Source organism: Perna viridis, chromosome 7 (genome assembly GCF_037379345.1).
Source record: "Perna viridis isolate PV_CMFRI_1.1 ecotype Kerala chromosome 7, ASM3737934v1, whole genome shotgun sequence".
In the NCBI taxonomy this organism is placed as follows: Eukaryota; Metazoa; Mollusca; class Bivalvia; order Mytilida; family Mytilidae; genus Perna; species Perna viridis.
Window position 1 is genome coordinate 5,759,759 of NC_142451.1, and position 12,966 is coordinate 5,772,724.

Below are 12,966 nucleotides of genomic sequence, written 5' to 3' on the forward strand. Positions count from 1 at the left end.
ACTACTGAATGCAAAGACAGTTTAACATTGGCGAAATTGTGAAATGTAAGGTTCATTTTCATTTCACTGCTAGCCATTATATTTTTATACAAAGCCATAGTACGATTTTGATGGGTTAACACATAACTAACTATTTTATGACAGTACTTCCTTTCAGACGGCTAAACCTCACTTTGCTCATTTTTTTCTTATATCTAAGTACATATGCATTAGGACAAGAAATGTACATATAACTTGCCATTTAGAGTTAACTCTTTATACAACTATCTTTGTTACAATCATACCAACTTCAAGCGTGTTTGTGGATAACCCACTAAGTTGTTAAACTAAAACGGTTGGTCTCCTTGAATTATAAGAACTATTTCATATTTAAGATATTACAGAAAATGGGATGTTTTACTAAAATGTTAGAAAATTGCACTGTCGCATTATTTGCATTACACAACAGCGACGCTACATTTAATTTACATAAAATGTATTTAAAATTCTGTTCTCATGTTAGTAAGTTATTTATACTTAACAAAAAATGATTTCATTTAATCAAATTTGCAACTAAATGATGAAAACATTTTGTAAACATACTGATATTCAGTGAAACACTATGTGACAATAAGCTTAACTGCCAAAACTTTTTTGGTCAAAGCGACCAGTCATTTGTTGTATAAATAAATCTTTTATATATTGTTTTTTCTTCTTTTTCTGACAATTTATTTCGCGTCACAGATTTGATATGTTCTAACCACTCTTCCTTGCTGTCAGGGCTGATGGTTCCAGAAATGTTAGGTATTAGACAGGCCTGTCAGAACTTAGCTTCGACTTATTCGCTAAAAATCATTCTAGAATGATAAAATTTGATGTTTAATAACCATTCTGATTGGTTGATTTTCTTTGGGAATTACTAGGTTATTTTGTAAAACTTGGTTTGAAACTGTGACTTTCACCGCACTCCGCGATTCGAATAATCCCAAACAAAATGACGTTTTCATTACGAATCAATTAATAATATCTGGACTGTCATACATTAGTTTGGACAGATAATACTCAAAAATAACGAGAAAAAGCTATGGTGAATATGACAACAACCGCACCAGGATGAAAATGTTAGCCTGGTTTATGACAGTTTTCATTTTTTATAAAATTGCATTTCTAAAATAAATCTGAGGAGCATTATCAAATTTTTCTAGGATAAAATTGTCAAAAATTACATCACACTAAACTAAGTTTCACTTGGAAGATAACAGTCATAAGATTCTAGAATTCTAGTAATGTACACACTTTACACCCGAATAACGGTTTGTTTTTATATATTTTTTGTGTCAAAAATTGTCCAAGTAAAACAGTTCTGAGTCAGGAGTTAAAATCGTTCTAGAATGGAATTTCCATTAAACGTTCTTTAGTAAAATCATCATGAATTGATCTAGTCTATACTCAACTTAAATCTGTTTAGAGCTTGACCCGATATACCATTAAACGTTCTAAATTTTTCACCAGGTCTATTCCAGAATTAAAAAAGTGACGAATAATGACAAATGGAAAAAAAAATTGGAACTAATCCCACTGTAATAAAATATAATTATATACAGATTTTCTGCAGTTTTGAAATCGAGAAGAAAAATATCACCGTAAACCCGATAGATGTGGTGTTCAATCGATTGTTCAAAACTATTGTTATCCCATTCACTATAACATAACATTGCCGATATTTCTAATATTATGGCAGTAACACTGAGTATCAGATAGTAAGAATACTAAAAAGACAATGAATTTGCCGAAGTAAAAATTCTTTGATATTACTTTTTTTCTAAAATAATACTAAACCTATTTACACTACATAAGATTAACGAAAGATCATTAACCTTGGTATGACAACATGTACTTCAGTTTTACAGGTACCAGTCTTAATTATAATCCAGGTGAAATGTAATCATGACTTCGCTCAATCCCGCAAATGGATTTTCTCCCTTCCACCATGTCAGGTTTTATCACTATTTCATACGAATACTCCTTGTTTTACCAATGCAAATGTGTAAAATATAAAAAAAAAATTCCCATGTGTTTACCTATTGTGATCATTTGCTGAGAAGTAATATCCAACTTTCAACATTGTTTTATCAATAAAACCAATCATTCCTTCAAAGTCTTAAGATAAATATTTTTTTTTATTTTCAGTAAACATGTCACAGTCAATAACACTTTAGACAATCTTTGAGAATCGCTGGAGTAGACGAAATGGTTTCCTCCAGCATGTGTAATATGAAACAAATAATAGAAAAATTACCAACCTTTCAACCTTTACTTCCTGACCCGCTAATGAGAAAATAATAGATTAATGAGTTCCCGAATGTAAAATAATGTAAACTTTATACTAATAAATTGCTCCTGTCAATCATTTCCTGGTAAGTTTACTTACAAGAATTCTTCTATGTAGCTTGCAAGTGGTGCATAAATAAAACATCCTATGACGCCATTGTTCTTATTCAACGTAAAAATTCAAGTACATATATCAGGATATGCATAAATCTGGCAAAATTTAAAATATCTGAAACATCCATATCAGAAACCGCTAACTTAACGTTACATGGTAATACTTGTTCACTTTACTTATATTTAATCATAACATTGTCTCTACCAAAATACTTTTAGAAATAACAATCTTGCTTCTATGCCTTTGCCACAAACACATATTACAATAAGCTGAGAGCTTAACAATATACCAAAAATTGAAACAACACTCATCGAATAGAACAAAATTTGAACATCTTTATAAAATCAATCAATATAGAGAACACTTACATAAAAATATACATCAAAATATCTATTAAATATAATTATATGTCCACTTAGAGGGTTATTCAATTTGCTATGACGTAATTGTGATCTTTTGGCCATTCTAAAGAGCAGTTTCAAAGTTCTACACATACCGTCTCCGATTAAAAAATTTCTCGTGTGCGATGGTTTCTTCGACAAGAATGGATGGAGATTGTTTTATACACAAATGTTTATATTGAGATTCATTAACTTGAGCACAATAATGTATCTTATGACGATCTTAAAATACGATTTGATTGATACTAATATAAAGTTGAAAGCTTCAGTGGAGATCCTTAGATGATTTTGAATTTTTCTTTGAAGACATGGGAGTTCGGGTACTTGTCATATAGATATAGGGAGTTATCGACATCTTTCGTGTGTATTTTTTTTCTGTTTAGCGCACCTGTTGTACCTTTATTTTGTTTTTGATGATTCAAAATCAAAGAGAAACGAAACTATCGACATATGCAAAGGTGAAATAAGATTAGAACACAAAAGTGTATTCTTTAGCATTCTGATAAGCTAATGGAGACCTCACCATCACAGAAAGTGCAGATACCTAAGATCTGACATCGACGTTTCAGTCTTATCGAAAAGGCCAGCATGATCTGCTTTAGAAATCGTAAATTCTGCATACTTTACAGGATTTCTAATGTAGTTTTAATTAAAGAATGACCTAAGTTGCTCATCTGCTGTGTTGCACACAATTTAGAAAAGCTTGTTAATGAGATAAGAACCTGCGTCTTCGCATGTGATATAAATATCTCTTTTTTATTTAATATTTAAAGTTACTACGAATTTATTCAACTATTTTAGAAACACAATCGATGTCTATAACATGTGATTACCATATCAATTTTATAATGTTCAAACGAATAAAAAGACATATTAGGTTATCGTTGCATGTATTGCGGGCATGCTTATAGTATATCATATCTTATCTCTGAAAACAGTAAAGAAAGGTAACCAACAAAAAATTTTAACCCCCCCCCTTTTCATCACGAAACAGGAGAAATGTAGTGGTCATGTTGTCAAAATGCTGAATTGAATTCGATAAAATTTACACCAATATTCAAGTGATGCTATTGTGGCCTCCTAGTGAATGGCATCTAAGGTTTCCTAATTGATTTCCGGGGATAAGAGCAGGGTTGTCCAGTTCCTTCTAGTAACTGATAAGGAGGTATTTCAAAGTATTTTACTTTCTTTACATTTTTGACGTTTTAATTTATTCGGCTAAAAAGCCGGCGGGTGTTTCTAGAAAAGCAGAGGACGCTTACCCTACCGGTGCACCTGGTCCATACTCCCAGTTTTTAGTGGAGTCCGAGTTGCTCATTTACTTTTGTTACTTTGTATGTATGATTTTAGTTACTTTATGTTCTTTGTTGTGTATGTCTGTTTTCTATGTCTGTTCTTTGTCCCTGGATTACATTCTTTTGATTACCGCTATACCCTTGGTTCCCTTGATAACTCTTACATTGTTTGTAAAAAAAGATAGAAGAATATTTGTTTCGACGAAATTCATGAGGTACCAAAATGTAATCCCTGATAATGACTTCTACTGAAAACCAAAGTTTAAAACCCTTGCTTGATAATAATAATAATAATAATAACAATAATAATAATAATAATAATAATAATAATAATAACGTAAAATGGTTCTATCCAGGCATTCAAAACTAATGTCGATCTGTTCATCAGAGACTACACAGTGAATATGGGTGATATATTGTCATAAGAAATTAATGATGTCCTTTCGTGTCACGGCAATATAATAAAAACACAAATAATCAAACCAAAGAAAAATGGAAAATATTTTAGTTGCCGAAAGATGAATCTATTCTCAATGCCAAATCTAAGCACTTGTTTCACAAGGTGAAAGTTATTATTATAGATCAAAGCTGTTTTCAAAGAAAGATGAGTAATTGTATTAAAGGCATTCTAGTCAATTACTTAGCAAATAAAACAGTAATAATTGGAATACAAAACACATTTTTCCGTTTTCTTTATAAACAAACTTGTCTTTATTTTTCTATATATCATGGTTATCCTTTTAACTTGTTTTGTTAATGTGTGTCAAGGGAGATAACTGTTATAAAGCTAATCGATTTGTACCTAGTGCTGTATATACCTCACCTGCTAACTTGTGCTATGTTGTGCATCGCTTGTATCGCAAAGTGTTCATTCCAAGTATGTCAATGATTTCCCGTTTTATATTCTGAGCTGTATTTCTTTAGTATGCATTCTTTTTTGTACATAAATGTATATTTCTTGTCTAAACACAAATGAGTTAACATCAAACTCCTACAAAAACGGGAATGGTTCTAGAGTATTGGTTTAATGCTACAAAAAAATGTACATAGCATTTTACACTATTTTTTTAAATGATTTCAGAAATAATCGTGATGTAACCGTATAGGGCGAAATTTCCTATACCCTTTCCAACAAATCTTCTTTTAAAGACTTGTCGAGATATAATAATTTTTATTCGATGTTTTCTGATTGTCAGACGGCGGCAGATTTGGTTAGTTCCAGAAAATTTCGAAAGGCCAGTCTGTGAGGAAACGAGCGTTTGCTGCCGTATGGAATTTGATGGCGCTATAATTATGACATAGATGAAATACAATACTTCTATGTAGGAGATATATGTTATTAATGCTTAGTGTGGCAATTCAATGAAACTTTTTTGAACAACATTAACCTTTAATTCTTTCATTTACTTTTGTTCATTGTGGTGTTACATGTATTATACAATAATCATATGTGGGCAGTCTGTAGTAACACAATACAATACACAATTAATTTAGTTCTAAATGGATACCAGTCGCGTATGGTGATTTTTCTCATCTGAGGTGTATAGACAGGATCCCTGTAACGTTCGTGATAATGTCTCAGATAACATACATATCATATGTCATTGTTGAATTATTTTTCCCTTATAAAATGTAACAAAAACAGACGTAAGTATATTGACTTAATACATGAAACTTGTATTCTTTTTCATTTGATGCTTACCCTGGGCATTTATAGTCGTGTTAAATCCAGACAAAAAAGTAACAAATACATGTTTGACGTCAATGGAAAGTCAATAAACACAACTAGAGTGATTGTATAGTAAGATGCAAATTATAGAATTAACTTCTGTAGTGATTTCTTCAATCTTGTAGCAACATAACCTTGTTCCAGAAGCCTATTTGTTAGAGTTCTAGCGCGATACAAAAAGTCTGCGTAGTTTCGGAAAGCTCTGGCATAACGTATGAGTTGTGATATGAACACTTCATACGCAGAAGGGGAAGTCATCACTACAGAAGTTTAATGGTCGTCATTATGAACTCGTGGATCGTTATGGTGTATCCATCTGCACCATGAAAACTGATTTATTCAACGGGTCATAGTTTTCCTTTCCTCGTTTGTCTACCTCGAACTTGACTTTTTATGAGCAACTCGGCGGATGTTTCTAGAAAAGCAGAGGACGCTTACCCTACTGGTGCACCTGGTCCATACTCCCAGTTTTTAGTGGAGTCCGAGTTGCTCATTTACTTTTGTGTATGTCTGTTTTCCATGTCTGGTCTTTGTCCCAGGATTATATTCTTTTGATTACCGCTATAGACTTGGTTCCCTTGATTACTCTTAGGACATTTTAGTAAAAGAAAATAAAGCTTGTAGTGCAAAGTGTTTTGTCTAATAAAATACATTTGTTACATGGACTATAAATTCGCTCGAACGATGATAATAAGACATTTATCTGTCTATATTCTGACATGAAGGGATTAGAAAGGAAATGTCAAGACTTAATGCGACAATGCCTGACTCACTGGAAATAAAGTGGAATTTTAAATTCTCTTATTTCAAGCGAATGATTGAATCACATCGTCCAAGCAGCGGATCAAATAAGTAGAAGGACCCTGTATATTTGTTGTAATTCTCTCTTTAAGGCAGCGTTGGAAGATTTGGAAACAAATCATTGCAAATTATTACAGCACATTGACGTGTCAGCAGGGAGAAACAATACCGTTATCTCTAAATTTGATTGAAATTCACTATAGGGTCCTACGATCCGTGAAACGGAATGCAGAAAGCTTGGGAAAGCAACGAGGCATAGTCGCAAGCTTAGATGGCTGATTATTTGTATGGAATAATCAATACACCTATTCATTTTATCAGAATATAAGTGCTTTAGCTGTACAACAAATGTAAAAACTTTCTCGCCATTAACAACCTGGGGCTAGACAAACCTTTTCATACGATTATCTGCCTGAATGGGTATATTTGTATGTATGCCGGAATGTATCATTGATTGATTGCAAAAGCCTGGGTCATGATAAAGGTGCAGATATGGTATTATTATTGATTTGCAATTCTGAATAAATTAGCTCTTTTGGAGGGGAGTTAATTTTGTTTTTGTTTTTGTTTTTTTGTTTTTGTTTCTATTATTTTTTGTAAGATGTTCCGATTTTCAAGTGTTTGTTAAATTTACGCAGTGATTGTTTTTGAAGTTCTGTTATGTCATTTTTGTTTTAATTAGAAAAAAGAAAAATATGACAACAATGTGGTGATTTTAAGACATTTATTTTTTTTGAATTTAATTTAATTTTATTAATATACATGTATCAGTTTGAATTTCAGACCCTGTTTTTTTTAATATTTGTAGTAAAATGCTTGCAGGAAAAGCGATGTAGTTGTTATTCCCAAGAAAATTAGCTTTGCATCGTTCACTTCTTTGCTGTCATTTGATAACAACACTTAATTTGAACAATAGCTTTATTATTAGACTTACAAGATTTTTTTTTTCTTGGTAAAGATTTTCACACAATATATAATGTTGTCTAAGAAAACCAATCTTTTACATTTTAATCCATCTAAATGTTATTTGTGACTTTAAGAATCATTATTTGCCTGTCAAACAGTAAACAAAAATTTCATATTTATTGACCTTTTGCCAAGAGTTAATTTTCAGTCAATCAGTTTTAATTTGATTTGTTTGTATACATTTTTTTTGCTCTTTCTGTGTCTAATTTTCAAAATTGGACAGCAATATTTTTCATATAACTGTAAGGAATATCCTTGGTTCCCTTGATTACTCTTTAAATAGAAATGAAATGATCATTTCATTTTAAGTTTCTAGATAATTGACCTAACTATTATAAATATAATTTTTCTGGCCTTATCCAATCGTAGAAGCCCTTTTTGAGTTCCTTACATGTTTATCGCTTGCTCATACAGTCAGTCAAATTCTTATAAAGAACTTATTCCCTGTATTTGACTAAAATTACACTGTGGATGTATTTAACGAAATAATCAGTCAATTGCTTAACACAAAATACTTTAAAAGCCTGCTTGTACAAAACAAATAGTCTATTGTGTAATGCATGAATAAAGTGTAATAACAAAATTACCGAACTGATAAACTCGAACAATATCAAAGAAGTAGTCAAAAGGAAAGTTTGTTTAACACATGGCAGTATCAATGGCTGCATAAGGGCAGCATACAATAATCACCGGGCAAAATTGGTAAAAGCAGTAGTCAAAATCGTATAGAAAATATAAACAATAAATAAGTGAGAATCAAAGGAATTGAGTTCAATTAACATACAAGTTTAACACAGAAGGCACAGCAATAAGAACTTAATAAGTATTGAACTTTGTGGGTGGAAGCGTCAGGTTCAAGAAAAAATAATAAGACGCAAGAAAAAACGAGAAATGAATCATTATTATTGAAATCATCCATAATTTGTTTGATATTTTCAAAAAATTGAAGTAATGAGAGCGTACTTCACAAAACGATATTATTAGATCCAAGTCAGGTATTTTCCCACTGTACTTCAAAGGTCATGCCACAACTTGGGATAAAAGTAGACCCACACCATGATATCAGCGTCAATGGGTTATTATCAGCGTAACATCAATATTGTCTTAAAAATGTCATTGCTTTTTTTATCTTTTTCTTTCTAGGAATGAAAAAAGTTTGGTTTGTTTTAGAATTTATACGCCTAGACCAAATTTTCCGTCACATTGCATCGTTTGAATTGTATACGGATTTTACACTTTTTGTATATAAAGTATATATATATACCACTCGGCCAGCTAGGCTATATAAAATATAGCTTTCGTTGGCCGGGTCATTCCTCCTCGTAGGATTAATTTAGGGCTGTAACTTAGTACACGATGTATGGTAGTACTGGACATTTTCATTTTAGATGTTATTATGTAGGATAGAGGATCAAATTAATGATGCATGTCACCACAAATAAATATCATACAAACGTCTCAGAATGTGACGACTCTATTCGCTACACTGCTCCATCGGATCAAAGTGATAAAGGTAAGATAACGTTAACTTATAGAGGAGTCTGAAAAATTCCCAACGATGTTAGAACTGTCACATTTACGATGCAAATTTTGGGTCGTTTCTTACGCGGGACTCGAACTCGTACCGCTGTGACATCTATGGTAACACCGCCTGCACAAAGTTTAGCGCCCTAGAACATTCAGTCAGCTAGGCTATATAAAAGAGTAATCAAGGGAACCAAGGTTATAGCGGTAATCAAAAGAATGTAATCCTGGAACAAAGACCAGACATAGAAAACAGACATACACGACAAAGAACATAAAGTGACTAAAATCATACATACAAAGTAACAAAAGCAAATGAGCAACTTGGACTCCACTAAAAACTGGGAGTATGGACCAGGTGCACCGGTATGATAAGGTCCTCTGCTTTTCTAGAAACACCCGCCGAGTTGCTCATAAAAAGTCAAGTCCTGGGTAGGCAAACGAGGAAAAGAACCCTTTGAATAAATCAGTTTTCATGGTGCAGATGGATACACCATAACGATCCTCGAGTTCATGATGACGACCATAAAACTTCTGTAGTGATGACTTCTTTCTTGTAGCAACATAACCCTATTCCAGAAGCCTATTTGTTAGGGTTCTAGTGTGATACAAAAAGTCTGCGTAGTTGCGGCAAGCTCTGGCATAACGTATGAGTTGTGATATGAACACTCTATACGCAGGTGCCGAAGGGATGTTGCCACAGATGAAAGGAAAGTTGACAATTCTGAATGAAAAGTCATCGTGTTTGTCGTAAAGTTTGGTCATTAGTTTTCCTTCGCCATCGATTTCTAAGTGTAGGTCAAAATATGATATAAATATAGCTTTCGCTGACCGGTCATTCCTCCTCGTAGGATTAATCTAGCGCTCTAACCTAGTCCTCGATGTATGGTAGTACGGGACAGTTCATCTAGGTGTCATTATGTAGGATAGAGGATCAAATTAATGATGCATGTCACAACAAATCAATATCATACAAACATCGCAGTGTGACGACGGGCCGAGTAAAAGGTCTAGGCGCTGGACTTTATGCAGGCGGTGTTGCCATAGATGTGACAGCGGTTCGAGTTCGAGTCCCACAGAGGGAACGATGAAAAATTTGCATCGCTTATTTGACAGTTCTAACATCGTTGGTAATTTTTCAGACCATTCTATATGTTTACATAATCTTCCCAGTATCAATTTGATCCGATGGAGCAGTGTAGCGAATAGAGTCGTCACACACACACACATACATATATATGTGTGTGTGTGTGTGTGTGTGTGTGTGTGTGTGTGTGTGTGTGTGTGTGTGTGTGATGTAATGATTTTTTTAAAAATAAATCAAGAGTAAATGAGATTTCCAACTGTTGATATATACATGATATTTATAATTCTCTACATCTGGGTCTTGGTTTAAATTACACGTACTACGTAGCACCATCTCACATATGTTAATAAATTGTTGTGCAAAATGTATCAGCAGGTGTATATTATTTTTATACTATAAATTCCAGCTGTAGGTAGTGTTTTAAGCTTGAAATGGAAGTTAAGGTAATAAGGATTTAAACGATAACCAAAAAGAATATTATCCAGGGATAACGACTGAAGAAGGAAAAAAAGACACACCCAGCATAACGTGCACATCCCGACTGAGTTGAAAAAAAAAATACTCACAAACATAAAGTATCAAAATGAAGAAGCTTTAAAAAGTATCAGATCAAAAAGTTTGGTATAGGACATTTTGATTCACTCAATTTAGATTGTATTAATTGGTACATTCCATAGAAAATTAGCTGTTCAGTGCTAGTTTTTGTTTTTGTTTTTGTTTTTTTTGGGGGGGTTTTTTTGTTATTTGCCACAGCATGTGTTCTTAGCTGGTTGCGTATAATTATACTCAAATAAAAGAATATTAATAAAATAATAATTCATAAGCTTTCAGACTTTTTAACGATTGTTACAGTTTTTTCTCTCCCTTGTTACTTTATACTTGATAATTATTATATTTAAAATGTTAGATTAACGTTCGAATTTATCAGGTGTATTTTGTGACTACTACATGTCTACTTGAATTGGTATTCCGTACACTTGGCAATCAATAAAGCTTGCGGTAAAACTCTTTTCCAGCACTCCATTTCAATAACGTAATTGAATTTGTTTTGTTATAAACATAACCATGCTGAAATCAAATTTTGAGGTACGTCAAATAGATGTCTGATCTTACAGCTAACATATTAGGTTTAAACATGACCCCGACCTTACAAAGTTTCAAAAAAATTAAGCCTGAGAATATTCTTGATATCCATGGCAACTCCAATCAAAGACCTTGAAAATGATGACATCATACACAGTGTGGAATTTCTTAGACTTAATTAGTTTTTCATGTTTTGTGGCGCAGGGGCCAAAAAGGAAAGATGTTATCCAATAGTCAATCTCAGCTGTTTTCACTTTCTTACTTGCTTAATAAGTTTTTTTCTAACTTTGTTGATACGTGCACTTGTATTTTTAGAGGGCTTCATCTTAATATAGTTCCCCAATAGGAATCACATACTCTGTATTAACGGTATTAACGATTACGACTATTAATCTAGCGCTTATTGTGGTGACACGAAAGTGAGAATAGATACTTTAATCATGGAGTACCCCAAGAACGGATATTAAATACGGAATCTTATACTATTACAACAGCCAATACCAGATTCTAGTTACAGAAAGAGTATACCACGGTAACGGCTTAACAAACAATTGGTTGGAAAAGAAATGCATATTCAGTTATAACACCTTGATATTTCATCTTGTAATTTTCTATAAAAACATTACGGCTAAACCATTACTGCTTTGGTGAACATATATAAGTATGTATGTATGATAACAGTACGACCTAACTCTTAGTGCTTAGGTAAACATGAATGAGTATATAACTATGATAAAATTAAGACCTAATCCTTGGAACTTTGGTATATCTTTGATGAGTATATATGTATACTAACGTTACGTCTAACCCCCTACGATTTAACCCTTAGTGCCTTGCTGATAATAAATGAGTATATATGTATAACATCACGACTTAACTCTTAGTGCTTTGGTAAATATGTACATTTGTATGAGTATATATGTGTACTATCATTATGACTTAACATGTAGTGCTTCGGTAGATATGTATGACTAATAGTACGGCCTACCATTAGAACTTTGGTAGATATTTAACGAGTAAATATGTATTCTAGCATTAAGGGTTACTTTTAGTGCTTTTTTATGAATGCATGAGTATATATGTGTATTTTTCTAATAGTTTAAACCTTTATAATGTGTACAATATGTATATTAACACTGGATATGGTGGTTTGATTGATAAAAATTAATATATGTATATGTTCTCATTTACTTTTGTTACTTTGTATTATTTTGATTATTTTATATTCTGTGTTGTGTGTGTCTGTTTTCCCTCTCTGGTCTTTGTCCCTGGATTATATTCTTTTGATTTCCGCTAGAATCTTGGTTCCCTTTATTACCGTTGTATCCCAACATTACGTTTTACTGAATTTTGTATAATTAAATGAATTAATTGTTTATCATGTTTGCTTTTCGTTGCTCGGTACTTGCTGATTTTTACTTAATCTTCATCCGGTTGAATTTTTTTTTGTCTATTTGAAACAAACCAATGTAGTACAGGACGAGATCATGCTTTTATGGAAAGAGCCCCTTAAATTCGATTACGGAAAGGTTTATTTGTTTTACACTAACTAAATTACGACTCAACACAGAAGAAGGCTATCAACTTCGCTCCACCTATCAGACAATGAAACCACTACATTTTAGTTAGAAGTCAAAATTGATTATTCTCGACCA

The 12,966-nt window shown here is 32.6% G+C and overlaps 1 protein-coding gene across 5 annotated transcripts in view; it reads right to left on the reverse strand.

Annotated features, from left to right (window-relative positions):
* Positions 1–12,966, reverse strand: part of LOC148611076 (muscarinic acetylcholine receptor gar-2-like) — a 153,116-nt gene that overhangs the window by 114,769 nt on the left and 25,381 nt on the right. The gene's annotated exons all lie outside the window — the stretch shown is intronic.